The following is a 12,038-nucleotide window of genomic DNA, read 5'->3' as shown; positions in this document are numbered from 1 at the left end:
CAACATATAATTATAAATTATTAATAAAATACATTTTAAACAACAGTGTACTACAACATAGTGTAACAACAACACATTCTCATAAACAAAAAATACTTGCCTATAAAGTGACACATAAAAATGTTAAACAACAAGACATAATCATAAATAACAACACATAGGCATACACTTTAAGTTCGCAAAATCATGATAAATTATAGAGATAATTTGACTACACATTAGAGTTTTTACCTCGCGCAATTAGGAGGGGAAAATTAATACATTGGGATATTAACGAAAACCCACTTGTCAACATTTTAGATGGGTACATGGGTACGTGGGCATGGGTTATACGATCCCATACCCATACCCTCTCTACTCGATGGGTATGATATTTTCCCATTTAAGTGCCCATGGGTAAATTTTTGTTCCATACCCTTACCCTAATAGGGTTTTTACCCGCAGGGTACGCGGGTAATGGGTACCCATTGCCATCCCTAGCTGGGCGTCGAGGAGCTGTAGGCCATGGCGACGACACGGTCCTGTTCAGGGAGAGAGAGATGTGACTGAAGAGAAAGGAGAAAGAAAGAGAGCTATGGAAGGAAAAGAGCGGGACGAGGCCGGTCCTGGTGTTGCTGTACTCCGGCGGGGCACTCCGACGAGACCACTTGCCGGCGCGGGGGCGAGCGATGCGGCTGCTGTCTCCTCGAACAAGTGGATGGATCGGATTTGGGTGTGGCTGGTTGTGGTTGGGCGGCGGCGGAAAACGAGGAAGGTGGTCGGAGATGATTTGGATCGAGGAGAAGGTGGCGGCTGTGGCTGGTGGTTTGGATCGGGTGGGATCCCGAGGAGGATTTGGAAGGTGGCGGCGTGAGGGATTGGATGGATGGAACAGCCTAGGCCTAGGGTTAGGTTGGTTATATAGGTAGGTTGGTTAGCTTAGAGCAAAACGGACCCTCCGATTAGAATCGAACGATCAAAAATAAACAGGTTAGAGAGTTCAAATAAGAAAACGGAGATGTTTTAGGGATGTTGGGGGATGATCCGAACCCAACGGTGATGACTGTCCGAGTCGGGTTCGGGGGAGTTTCGGACACGCACGAGAGGGGTCAAGAGAGGTCAACGAGGACAAGGGTCTGACAAAATGACAACGGAGGCAAAGAGAGAAAAGGGCAACTGCGAACGTCTACGAGTTTTTATGAAAACATGCAAATGCAATGCGCATGATGCTATGAGATGAGATGCACGCCAAGAACAAAATGCAAAACAAAATACAAAAACCCAACCACGAAGGAAATATCATATCTCATCTCCGGAAAAGGCAAGAGTTGGAGTTACGAATATGGAAAGTTGTATCCGGGGCGTTACATTTAGTCCGTAGGACGAATAACCATTACAACAATCATACCATAGGCTAGCTTCTAGGGTTTAGCCTCCTTGATCTCGTGGTAGATCCACTCTTGTACTACCCATATCATTAATATCAATCAAGCAGGAGTAGGGTTTTTCCTCCATCGAGAGGGCCCGAACCTGGGTAAAAACATCGTGTCCCTTGTCTCCTATTACCATCCGCCTAGACGCACAGTTCGGGACCCCCTACCTGAGATCCGCCGGTTTTGACACCGACAAATGGCTTTTTCCGCTGACCGGGTTTAGAACCTCTGAATCCGGCATTGACTGCCGTATCCTCAGCATTATTGCTGTTAATGCGGCGCTTGTGCTTGTTGCGACGCGACCTGCCGTTGCTGTCCTTGGTATCCGATTTACCAAGGCTCTTGGTCATGTTGTTACTACGAGCTAGCCAGCTGTCCTCTCCCGCGCAAAAGCGGGTCATGAGTGTTGTGAGGGCTGCCATGGATTTCGGCTTTTCCTGTCCTAGGTGCCGGGCGAGCCACTCATCGCGGATGTTATGTTTGAAGGCTGCAAGGGCCTTTGCATCCGGACAGTCAACAATTTGATTTTTCTTGGTTAGGAACCGTGTCCAGAATTGTCTGGCCGATTCCTCTGGCTGCTGAATTATGTGGCTTAGGTCATCGGCGTCTGGTGGTCGCACATAGGTGCCCTGGAAGTTGTCGAGGAAGGCAGCTTCCAGGTCTTCCCAACAACCAATTGACTCCGCTGGCAAGCTGTTAAGCCAATGCCGAGCTGGTCCTTTAAGCTTGAGTGAGAGGTATTTGATGGCGTGTAGATCATCACCGCGGGCCATGTGGATATGAAGGAGATAGTCCTCGATGCAGACCGCAGGATCTGTTGTGCCATCGTATGATTCAATGTTTACGGGTTTGAAACCCTCAGGGATTTGATGATCCATCACTTCATCTGTGAAGCATAGTGGGTGTGCGGCGCCTCTGTATTGGGCTATATCACGATGCAGCTCAAATGAGCTTTGTCTACTGTGTTCGGCCCGGCCGGAATTGCCATATCCGACGTGACGGTTATCATCACATATCATGGGGTGCCCACGCGTTCTGTAGATCGATCTTGTTTGCCTTGCCTTGTCCTCCAATATATCCCGCAGGTCTGGCGCATTTCCCCGCGCCTTGGTATTTTTTGAGTGGCGCCGGGGTGTGGCTTGAGTGGAGGGCCGAGAGGCCTCTCTGTTGCGGCCACGAGGTGGCCGGTCGACCGTATCATGCGCTGGTGATGTAGGTTTAGGTGCTTCCTCCTCTAATCGGGGTAGCAGCCTACGTTTTGGGTAGCTCTTGGAGGGGCGTTCGAGTTCATACTCTTCGGCCGCAAGGACTTCAGTCCATCTGTCGGCTAGCAAGTCTTGGTCAGCTCTAAGCTGTTGCTGCTTTTTCTTGAGGCTGCTTGCCGTGGCCATAAGCCTGCGTTTGAAACGCTCTTGTTCGACGGGATCCTCACGCACGATAAATTCGTTGTCGTCGAGGCTTGCCTCATCTTTGGAGGGAGGCATGTAATTATCGTCCTCTACCTCTCTGCTTGCCGCTCTCTCATGAGGGCTGGCTTCTCCATCCTCCTGCACTAAATCCTGCTGGAGGGGGTTGTCTTCGGCACTATCCGGGGTGTTATTGTCTCCCGTGCCAGAATCACCGTTTTTGCTGTGGCGGGATTCAGAGCGGCGCCGCTGACGCCGGCGCTTAGGCTGTTTCTTGGAGGGGTCATCCTCCGTTGTTCCATCGCCATTCCCATCTTTTGTGATGTGCACCATGTAAATGTCGTATGACGAGGTGGCCTTTGATACGTCTCCAACGTATCTATAATTTTTGATTGCTCCATGCTACTTTATCTACTGTTTTGGACTACAATGGGCTTTATTTTCCACTTTTATATTATTTTTGGGACTAACCTATTAACCGGAGGCCCAACCCAGAATTGCTGTTTTTTGCCTTTTTCAGTATTTCGAAGAAACAGAATATCAAATGGAGTCCAAATTGAATGAAACCTTCGGGAACGTGATTTACTCATCAGATAAGACCCAGGAGACTTGGACCCTCCGTCAAGAAAGCCACGAGACGGTCACGAGGGTGGAGGGCGCACCCTCCCCCTGGGCGCGCCTCCTGCCTCGTGGGCCCCTCAGAGCTCCACCGACGTACTCCTTCCTCCTATATATACCTACGTATCCCCCGTATGATCAAAGGGGGAGCCAAAAACCTAATTCCACGCCGCAACCTTCTGTATCCACGAGATCCCATCTTGGGGCCTGTTCCGGAGCTCCGCCGGAGGGGGAATCCACCATGCAGGGCTTCTACATCATCAGCATAGCCCCTCCGATGAAGTGTGAGTAGTTTACTTCAGACCTTCGGGTCCATAGCTAGTAGCTAGATGGCTTATTCTCTCTTTTTGGATCTCAATACAATGTTCTCCCCCTCTCTTGTGGAGATCTATTCGATGTAATCTTCTTTTTGCGGTGTGTTTGTTGAGACCGATGAATTGTGGGTTTATGATCCAGTATTATCTATGGAAAATATTTGATTCTTCTCTGAATTCTTTTATGTATGATTGAGTTATCTTTGCAAGTCTCTTCGAATTATCCGTTTGGTTTGGCCAACTAGATTGGTAGTTCTTGCAATGGGAGAAGTGCATGGCTTTGGGTTCAATCTTGCGGTGTCCTTACTCAATGACAGAAAGAGTTGCAAGGCACGTATTGTATTGTTGCCATCGGGGATAACAAGATGGTTTTTTTTTATCATATTGCATGAATTTATCCCTCTACATCATGTCATCTTGCTTAAAGCGTTACTCTGTTTTTAACTTAATACTCTAGATGCATGCTGGATAGCGGTCGATGAGTGGAGTAATAGTAGTAGATGCAGAATCGTTTCGATCTACTTGTCACGGACGTGATGCCTATATACATGATCATTGCCTAGATATACTCATAACTATGCTCAATTGTGTCAATTGCTCAACAGTAATTTGTTCACCCACCGTAGAATACTTATGCTCTTGAGAGAAGCCACTAGTGAAACCTATGGCCCCCAGGTCTATTCATATCAATCTATATTACTTTATTTACTTGCTTTGTTTTTACTTTGCCTTTACTTTTTACTTTGCATCTATCTATCAAAAATACCAAAAATATTATCTCTATCAGATCTCACTCTCGTAAGTGATCGTGAAGGGATTGACAACCCCTAAGCGTTGGTTGCGAGTTGCTATCGTGTTGTGCAGGTACGAGGGACTTGCGCGTGACCTCCTACTAGATTGATACCTTGGTTCTCAAAAACTGAGGGAAATACTTACGCTACTGTGCTGCATCATCCTCTCCTCTTCGGGTAAAACCAACGCAAGCTCGAGAGTAGCAGCCTTCCAGTGCCCTATAGGCGCTGGTTCTTGGTCGTCTCCTGCATCGTCGTCCATACCGTCGATGTCTTCGGAGTCGAAGTCGAGCATGTCGGTTAAATCATCGACAGTGGCTACGAAGTGGGTGGTGGGTGGGCTTTGAATTTCTTCGTCGTCCGCATCCCAACCTTCCTGACCATAGTCCGGCCAGGGTTCTCCTGATAAAGAGAGAGACTTTAGTGAATTCAGGATGTCGTCAAAGGGCGAGTGCCGAAAGATGTCCGCGGCGGTGAACTCCATGATCGGCGCCCAATCGGATTTGATTGGCAGGGGCGCGGAAGGTTCGGTGTCCGGAGAGGAGTCTGGCACCTTGGAGTCAGGAGCTTCGCAAAGGATAGGGTTGGTGTTCGGCTCAATCACCGTAAAGATCGCAGCCCCGGAGGCGGAGTCGAGCCACCCATCCTCGATCGGCGCAATCAGCTCCGAACTAAGAGTCGGAGCGGGCACTGGTGCGGCCCCCAGGGCACTGTTCGGCGGCAAAGCTAGATCATGCCCATCGTGACAGTGCGGCGCGCTTGGCTGTGGCTCGAACCCGTCGAAGATCAAGTCTCCGCGGTCGTCAGCCATGTAGTTTAAACTTCCAAATCTGACCTGATGGCTAGGGGCATAGCTTTCAATCTGCTCCAGATGGCCAAGCGAATTGGCCCGCAGTGCAAAGCCGCCGAATACGAAGATCTGTCCGGGGAGAAAAGTCTCACCCTGGACCGCATCGTTGTTGATGATCGGAGGAGCCATCGGGCCTAAAGATGACGACACAGAGGAACTCTCAATGAAAGCACCAATGTCGGTGTCAAAACCGGTGGATCTCGGGTAGGGGGTCCCGAACTGTGCGTCTAGGCGGATGGTAACAGGAGACAAGGGACACAATGTTTTTACCCAGGTTTGGGCCCTCTCGATGGAGGTAAAACCCTACTCCTGCTTGATTAATATTGATGATATGGGTAGTACAAGAGTAGATCTACCACGAGATCAGAGAGGCCAAACCCTAAAAGCTAGCGTATGGTATGATTGTTGTTCGTCCTACGGACGAAAACCCTCCGGTTTATATAGGCACCGAAGAGGGTTAGGGTTACACAAAGTCGGTTACAATGGTAGGAGATCTACATATCCGTATCGCCAAGCTTGCCTTCCACACCAAGGAAAGTCCCATCCGGATACGGGACAAAGTCTTCAATCTTGTATCTTCATAGTCCAGGAGTGACCAAAGGCTATAGTCCGGCCATCCGGACACCCCCTAATCCAGGACTCCCTCAGGCGCCATGGTGGGCAAGATGCCCAATGTCACCTGGCCCAAAGGCTCCTTCGTGGAGATTGTGAAGGGGTGGCAATCGGGGTGGTTCTACATCACCGAGCCGTGCGACACCAACTAGGTAGCGACCCCCGAATTTCGATCCGGCGTCCCCATGCGGCTCACCTGCTGGAAAGAGAAGGGCTTAGCCTGGGGCTCATCGGTGGAGCTGACCGGACTTCAGACCTGCGTCCAAAATATGATAGGCAAGAAAATCAAGCTTGTCAACATGGTCCAGGTCATGCTCATCCATTGGATCCTCCCGTGTCAAAGACGGTCTTACAATCTGTGGGAGTTTGACCCGGCCGAACACCAGATGCTAGAAGAGCTCTTCGGCGCGACACACAAAGACGTCTGGAAGGTGCTCTTCAAGGCCAACGAGGTCCCCCCACCCATAACCAAAGATCGCGGACTCAGCGCGGAATGCCAAGCGCATCCGGTGAGTTTTTACATTTTGCAAGATGTGCCTTTTACCAGCACATTCGCGGGAGGAATCTAGGCCTCCATGCTGATTCAACAAGAATGGGTAGCGATAGCGGAGCGGATCGACTGTCCGGCTCCGCTGCCTGTAGATCCAGCATCGTATCTTCTAACGAAGATGTTGTTTCCGGCGCCCTACGAGGTGCCGGAGAAGAAGGCCAAGAAGAAGGCCACAGGGACTAGGAAAGGTCTCCGGTGCAAGGTTGTATCAGACGTGACGTCCAAGGACACCGAGGCGCACTCCTCCAACAAAGACGAAGAGGAGGAAGAGGAAGTCCCTCCCCCCCAACCGGGAGGGGGGGGGGGAAGAATAGAAAGGCCACCCCGCAGGGGAGGTCGAGGCGTCCAAGAAGGGAAAAACCTTCCTTCCGGACCACTCCACAACAGCAACCTACAACAGCGAGGAGTGGCTGCCCAGGGACAAGCCCCTGGCTAAGTCGTAAGCTTCCGGACACTTTAATACTTCCAATATGTTTTGCTTTATTTCTTCTTATCATGCCGAACATGCATGTGTAGTCCGGCCAAATCCCACATCGGGGTATCCTCTTCCGAGGGGTCCCTAGGCCCGTCGGTGATGAACAACGATTCACTCCCGACAGCCTCCTCCCCCAGGCCCGCAGACGACACCGAGGTATTGTCTCAGAGGATACCGGACCAGGGGGGACAGTTCTGGAGACGCCCCCAGGCGAAATCCCAGTAGCCGGGCACATGGGAGGGAAGACCCCCATGGACTCCAATAACGGGGGCCGCAGCAAGTCTGGCCCCCAGCCGAATACGGCTCCGGAAACCCAAGTGGTTCCGGATTTAGGCAGGCAACCTCTCTCTAAGGAGGGTGAGCCGCCTGTACCGATGACCTCTGTCCATCCACAGGCATCGGATAACTTGATGGAAGCGCTTCGCGGCACTTCCATTGATGAAGAACATCATACTCTTATGAGTACGGTGATTGAGAAGGTCCGGTCTGCCAAAAGCAGATTGACTGAAGCCTGCGCCAGCCTCCTAACAGGCTTTGAGGTAAGTAACAAAATTGTGAGAAAATATCACAGTATAGAGAGTAGCCCCTGATGCTCTGTTTGGTGTTCGGAAAGAAAGGCCGAACAAAGGATCAAATAACATCCGCAGGAGTCTAACAAAAGATGCCTATGTGAATAAGGAGGCGTTGCTGCTGGCCGCTACCGCTCGTACTGCGGAGGTATCCAGACTAAAGCGGGACCTGGAGCAGACCGAGGGAGAGCTCGGCCTCGTGAAGAGGCAGCTCGAAGAAAACAAAGGTACATAATACCTCGTCTGTATATTTAGAAAGGAAAAATGGTTTCTGCTGATGAAAGCGTCATGAACTTTACTAGGGGCCATGACCGAAGTGGCGTCCCTTAAGGCGGCGCTGACCGAGGCTGAAGACAAAGCGGCCAAGGAGCGCGCCGAGCGCGAGAAGCAAGAGGCCCGAGTCAACGAGGTCCAGCAAGAGCTCCAGGATTTCGTCCAAAAATACGAGTCCTTGGAGCGTGACTCTAAGACGCAAGAGTCCAAGCTTGCGAAGGCCCTCCAGAGCGCATGAGATGCCAAGGCCGAAGCCCAAAAGGCCCTCCAGGGGATTCAGGCGGCCAAGAAGATTGTGGCGGGTAAGGCATTCATTATGCAAAGCAAGCATGTGGAGGAGACTTTCCTTTTACTTACCCGAATTTGGAGCTCTCCAGGAGCATTCGCAGATCTGGCGCACAACATATCTGATGCCGCTGAGTTCTACCGAGCTGAAGAAGGGAAATCGACGGAGAAGTTGTTCTGGTCTTAGTATATTTGGACCGAACATCCGATGCCCTTGAGAGACCAGCTGAAGCAACTGGTCGAACTGCACAAGGCAGCCGAACTGGCCATGAAGGACCTCATAGCCCGGCTGTGGCCTGCCGAGCCCCTGCCCAGCAGCTACTTCGGCCTAGTAAAGCGGCTTGTGAGTGCCTGTCCATGGCTTGAAGTTATAAAGCAGTCAGTTTGCATTGAAGGTGCACGAATGGCCTTTGCCCGCGCAAAAGTGCACTGGGCGAAGATGGATGCCGAGAAGCTGATGACCGAAGGGCCGCCAAAGGGCAAGGAGCATCGCCACCCTGAAAAGTATTATGATAGTGTCCTAAAGGGCTCCCGCCTTGTAGCGGAGCAATGTGCGAAGGATGTAATCTTTGAGTGAATACACTCATTTTATCCTGTAATATGAAATAAGTTTTTTTGCGCAATATAACGCTTGCTGATTTAAAATTTTACCTTTTGTGCGGCCGTTTATAAAATCTGAGAGTTGTCCAGTCGTCGGCTTCTGCCCCCATGTAACTAGTACCGGGGTGTTCGGAATAAATCTAAACACTCTTTATCCAAATTTTTGGTCCTTTAAGGAGGTGTTTAGCGCAACGAACAAGGCAATCGGACTATACAGCTTTATCACTCTCACTTAGCCATAGAAGTTCTATAATTTTAAATTTTGGCGTAGCCCCTGGTATTCGGAAGGCCGAACTTGGGGCGCTATACACGCCTAAATCAGACAAAGGCTGATTCCTCACCCAAAGCGGAAAAAATCTTTAAGGATTTGAGACCTCTTGAACAGCGACAAGCTCTCGCCACATCATGACAATCAGTTTTTGGCTTTCTCTACTGAGGTGCTCGTCCGGAGGAACCGGGACACAATCGCAGTAGTTCTGCCTGTGCCACCTTAGCCGATATAGCGGAACGTAAGGCAGCAAAACATGGGAGTAGGTAAAACCCAACTATTGACCCAAAACATGATTCGGAGCTGATGCATATAATGCTATAAGTTCTGGGTGCCACACTGTCGAAAGTGTTCAGACTTTTCTTGCCGTGTTATGGGGTACACTGAAGCCCCTGGCAAGCTGAACGTACCAAAATGTACGGGTGCAATTTGTAATAAATAAATAGTCAAGGAAAAAGATAAAGAAATGTAATAGTAAGCTGACGCTGTACATTATTTTCCATTGTTATTTGAATAATATGTCAAGGCGTATGTATACAAGTAGTGCGATAAGCAGAATAGGACTTTTTGACATGTCCTAACCAAGAGCGAGCTGCGTGTGGGTATGTAAAACAGGTATAGCGATCATTATCAGAGACCACCTGGGGATTCCCTTGTACATCAAAGCTCCTTGCCTCCTTGGTGTTTCCGTCCCATGATGGGTCCGATAATCAGGCTATCGGAAGAGCCTCTAGAAAATAGGGACCTGAAGAAATAAAAGGGGTGAAGGTATATGGATCCTGGGGCGGCTGAGCCGCATTGTGGACCGCATTCTAGTTGTGCCTCCGTCTATGCCCATGGTGTTTTAAGTGCGTAATTATGTACGCGCGGCACAAATTTCACCGCTTGACTGGGAATAGGACGGAGGCCGAATTGCTAGGCGAGCTCTGGACGTGCCGGACGATCCTGTTGCAGAGTACTTCAGACTCGCTTGGCGGTGTCCGGGGGTTTTATTGCCGAATTGGAGGTCTCCCTAAGAAGGCTACTCTGTACTTCTGTTGCGAGGGCCGCAGTGTGCTCCTCCGTACAGAGGGAGCGCTCTATGTTTCCATTGACTATTATAACCCCGCGAGGTCCTGGCATTTTGAGCTTGAGGTATGCATAATGCGGTACCACATTGAATCTGGCAAATGCGGTTCGTCCGAGCAGTGCGTGATAGCCGCTGCGGAAGGGGACGATATCAAAGATTAACTCCTCGCTTTGCAAGTTGTCCGGAGATCCGAAGACTACTTCCAGTGTGATTGAGCCCGTGCAACATGCCTCTACACCTGGTATGACACCTTTAAAGGTGGTTTTGGTGGGTTTGATCCTTGAGGGATCGATGCCCATTTTGTGCACTGTATCCTGATAGAGCAGGTTCAGGCTGCTGCCACCGTCCATAAGGACTCGTGTGAGGTGGAATCCATCAATGATGGGGTCGAGGACCAACGCGGCCGAACCGCCATGACGGATACTGGTCGGATGGTCCCTACCATCGAAGGTGATTGGACAAGAAGACCATGGGTTGAACTTTGGGGCGACTGGCTCCATCGCATAGACGTCCCTTAGTGCACGCTTCCGTTCCCGCTTGGGAATATGGGTTGCTATATCATATTTACGGTTTTTACTTGGGGAGGAAATTTCTTCTGTCCTCCTGTGTTCGGCAGCCGGGGCTCCTCGTCGTATTCACTATGCGGCCCCTTTTCCTTGTTTTCGGCATTCAACTTGCCGCCCTGTTTGAACACCCAACATTCTCTGTTGGTGTGGTTGGCTGGTTTATCGGGGGTGCCGTGAATTTGACATGAGCGAGCGAGTATGCGGTCTAGACTGGACGGGCCCGGATTGTTTATTTTGAATGGCTTTTTCCGCTGACCGGACTTAGAGCCACTGAATCCAGCATTGACGACCGTATCCTCGGCGTTATCGCCATTATTGCGACGCTTGTGTCTGTTGCGTCGGGGCTTGCCGTTGCTATCTCTAGCATCTGAGGTGCCAGGATTTCTTGATGTGCTGTTGCTATGAGCCAGCCAACTATCCTCGCCCGCACAAAAGTGGGTCATGTTTGTTGTGAGGGATGCCATGGACTTTGTCTTCTCTTGGCGGAGGTGTCGGGCGAGCCACTCATCACGGATGTTATGCTTAAAGGCCGCTAGGGCTTCGGCATCCGGACAGTCGACAATTTGGTTCTTTTTAGTTAGGAACCGAGTCCAAAATTTCCTAGCTGATTCTCCAGGCTGTTGGGTTATGTGACTTAAATCATCAGCATCCGATGGTCGCACATAAGTGCCCTGGAAGTTATCCAGGAATGCATCTTCCAGGTTCTCCCAACTTCCAATGGAGTTTACCGGCAAACTATTCAGCCAATGCCGAGCCGGTCCCTTGAGTTTTAGTGGGAGGTACTTGATGGCTGTAGATCATCGCCGCGGGCCATGTGAATGTGGAGAAGGAAATCTTCTACCCATACCGCAGGGTCTGTAGTCCCATCGTAGGGGTTGATATTCACGGGCTTAAACCCTTCTAGGAATTCATGCTCCATTACTTCGTCAGTGAAGCATAGGGGGTGTGCGGCGCCTCTATGCCGGGCTACATCACGACGCAGTTCAAATGAGTCTGGTCTGTTGTATTCGGCCCGGCCGAATTTTTATTTAGTATATCCAGCGTGGCGGTCATCGTCACGCGTTGGGGCGCGCCCCCGTGATCCATAGATCGATCTTGTCTGTCCTGCTTTGTTTTCCAATTCATCTTGCAGGTCTTGCATGTAGCCCCGGGCCTTCGTGTTTTTGTTTGTTTGGCGATGGGGTGCGGGCTGGTGTTCGGGATGATACACCACTTTTCTCGGCCATGAGGTGGCCGGTCAGCCGCATCCTGCGCTGGTAGTGTAGGCTCTAGTGCCTCCTCCTTGAATTGAGGTAACAACCTGCGCTTTGGGTAACTTTTGGTTGGGTGCTCGAGTCCGTATTCCTCGGCTGCCAGGACCTCAGTCCATCTATCAGTTAG

Source organism: Triticum aestivum, chromosome 6B (genome assembly GCF_018294505.1).
Source record: "Triticum aestivum cultivar Chinese Spring chromosome 6B, IWGSC CS RefSeq v2.1, whole genome shotgun sequence".
Classification (NCBI taxonomy): domain Eukaryota; kingdom Viridiplantae; phylum Streptophyta; class Magnoliopsida; order Poales; family Poaceae; genus Triticum; species Triticum aestivum.
Note: the sequence above shows the minus strand (reverse complement) of the source record.